We start from the raw sequence: 3146 nt of genomic DNA on the forward strand, positions 1-3146 counted from the left end.
CAACCGATTATATGAATGAAAGAACGAGAGAGAGAGAGAGAGAGAGGGAGAGGGAGGGAGAGAGAGAGAGAGAGAGAAGGAGAGAAGGAGAAATGGCAATGAATTATAACCTATAAAAAGTCTCCCTGCTCGAGCAAGCGCAGGTCAGCTGCGGAATATTCAACAGAAGATACGAGTACGGAATGCAGAAACGAAAACAACGAGTGCGGGTTAGGGGCGACGAAATCGATGTCCCGATATTAGGACCCCCTCCTCTCTTACCTTTTCCTTCCGCTCCCTCACCGTCTTTCCCTTTCATTCTGTCCCATTTCCTTGTTTCTTTTACGTTCGGTGCGGATAGGGCTTTTGTTGACTCAAACGTCCGTCGGAAACGCGCGGCACGGGGGGTGAGCGAGAGAGGACGAGAGAGAGAAAGAAAACACAACACGAACTGCTAGGCGAGTGAAAATAGCGAGGGGATACAGTATGTAACGAGGGAGCCAGGAAGCGTTTAATTCGGAGCAACCGAAACCTGGAAAGGCCGGAGGAGGAGATAGCGATCTTTCGTGTACGACGTCGAGGCAACTCCCCCAAAACAGGCGGGGGGCGGGCTGGCTAGGGGGGTGGCGGGGCGCTGCCAGCCGGCCGCGGGACGCCCCCACGCCGCCCCCACGCGCCCCACGCCAACCTGCTCGGCTGCTATTTAATGGCATTTAGCAAAAACCCCGCGCATAAAAGAGTAAAAAAATAAAAAAGAATCAACAATAGTAAATTAAAATGATTGGTGGGTCTTAACATGTCAGCACGCGGCCCTCTGACCGACACCTCCGCTTAATAAGGGGGGGTGTGTGTTTTACATCTTGTACATATTTTTGGGCCTCCTGCGGCTGCCTTCCCGCGCCGCATGACCGCCTGCCGTACCTTCAATGTGTGTGGGAGTGTGTGTGAGAGAGATAGCTAATAAAGCGCACAAGGATGTATGTTTAATGAATTCTACGCACGCATAGATTTTTCATAATCATTTTTTCTGCGCTTTGCTGCAAAACCGGATAGCGTGTTAGGTCTATCAGTATACATGCAGCAATCCGTTCGAGAGCGGTCTACTTTACAAAATTTACCGTGTGATGATTTCATCTAAGGATTGAAGGGCACCTGCCGGCACCTGCCGGCACCTCCCGCCCACACACAGACACACGCACACCTACGCACACTAACATACGAACGGCGCTTGGCCCCGCGCAATTGTAATGCATGTATGATAATGACAGCATCATACTGCAACACAATGGCCCTCTCCCGCGGATGGATAACTACAAGGAAGGCGCGAGTGAAAAGGACGACAAGAAATTCCTCGTCTTAGGCGAAGAGAGGAGGCGGGAAGTGAGATTTTCAATGGATTATTACTTCATTTTTAAAAAAAAATCTCTTGCGAAGATGACTTATCAGCATATAATGGGCGAAAACAAGGCGGAACTTGTGCTGTTCACTCGACTGCCCACGCTACCCGCCGCCCCTAGTACTTTTAATTTGAATGTCGTTCTAATTGTGTGCTTATCACGGCACCAAGGTAGCTTGCTCGCGGGCCCCCGCGTCCTCCCCAAGCAGCCGCCGGGCCCCAGGCCGTGTATACTTGTTGGCCTCTGGCGGTCCGGACCCCCATTTTGGAGTAAAGTGTGTAATTTAGTCATAGAGCCGTCCGGAATAGCTGGTTGTCACGTTGGGCACACACGCACAAAAACACCCACGCGCTCAAACTCACACAGACGCACACACACACAAGCGCACGGGGGCCGACCCTACAGGCAGTAAAGCCAAAACCCCACTGCATTGGACCATTCTCATCAAACGGAGGAGGAGGGGATGAGTGGAGGCGCCGCGCAGAAAATAACCCAATGACAATATAGAGGGCCCCTCCTATCCTCATTTCCATTTTCCCCTCATCAATTTTTTTTACGCGTCTCTCGCTCTCTCTCTCCACCCCCTGGCGCCCTCTTCTTCCCCCTCAGCCGCAGACGACGATCGCGCGAATACCCGCTCACCGCGCCAATGCAGCACGTCCATTACACGATTAGACGAATAAGAGCATCAGAGAGAGAGAGAGAGAGAGAGAGAGAGAGAGAGAGAGAGAGAGAGGGAGGGACACGGTAAGGGAATGGGGAAAAAAGGCTAGATTAATTATCGAATTTCACGGGGCCCCTACTTCTGGTTGCATTGCGGGTGCAGAGGGCAGTAGAGGGGATCAGCGGAAGCGGTTTCAATTTAATTCCCCCCACCCACTAATCAAGTCGTTTGCGAAAGGCCCATGCAGATTTTTCGTTGTTTCCTTCTACTTTTTTTTGTCTTTCCTGAAATGCTAAGAATGAAGGAGCAGCAGCAACACCAACACTGCGAACGCAACCACTTCCCATAGGTTTTTGCGTTCGCTCTGCCTAGCAGCGCAGGGCGGTGCATGCGTGTCCGTGAGAGCGAGCGAGAGGAACGTCTCCGCCGCGTTGCGGAGCCCGTGGTCCGGTCCGGTTGCATCGCCCTCCGGAGCCCTCGTGGCGGCCAGGCCAGCGCGGCTTGCCGTGTGGCCTGGGCACCATTTCACGCCGAAAAGTGGCGAACGGAAACCCCATTAGAATACCGTACACACACGCACACAGCCGACGGCCGGGACGCGGACCGGGCCTAGAGCAAACCCTATGAAAATGTTTGTTGTGTGTTGGTTTTGGGATTGCGTGTCCCGCAGCACCTCAGGTTGGGACGCCGTGGGAACGCGGGGGGGCCGTGTGGGGGCCGTGTGGGGGAAGGGGTGCTGAGTGGTGGTACACACCGCACAGAATGTTGTGTGAACTGCCCACGATAAGTGCCGTAGGGGGCGAGCAGAGGACACAACCGAATGAAATTCAGTTTTGTTTTTTCGTCCCCCCCCCCTCTCTTTTCCCCCCTTTTCTGGCTGGAGCGGTAAAACTCAACATTTTTATGTACACGCCGACCTTTCACTCCTCTCTCTCTTTCTTTCCTTCTCCTTGTGTGTGTGTCTCTCTCTCGTCTCTTGCTAATGTGTGCAGCGCGTCTGATGTTCTTTCGCTATCCATCGATTACATAACGAGCTTGGCGCGAGGTGAGCGTTCGAACACGCGCCCAAGTGTGACGTCCTTGTCGAGCGAGAGAGAGACGGGGGG

General features: G+C 53.3%; 1 protein-coding gene across 1 annotated transcript in view; it reads right to left on the minus strand.

Annotated features, from left to right (window-relative positions):
- Positions 1–3146, minus strand: part of LOC113202418 (iroquois-class homeodomain protein IRX-2) — a gene marked incomplete in the record, with an annotated part of 46390 nt that overhangs the window by 25641 nt on the left and 17603 nt on the right.

The sequence above is a fragment of the Frankliniella occidentalis genome, unplaced genomic scaffold (assembly GCF_000697945.3).
Source record: "Frankliniella occidentalis isolate FOCC.00 unplaced genomic scaffold, Focc_3.1 Scaffold36, whole genome shotgun sequence".
NCBI classification, from domain to species: Eukaryota; Metazoa; Arthropoda; class Insecta; order Thysanoptera; family Thripidae; genus Frankliniella; species Frankliniella occidentalis.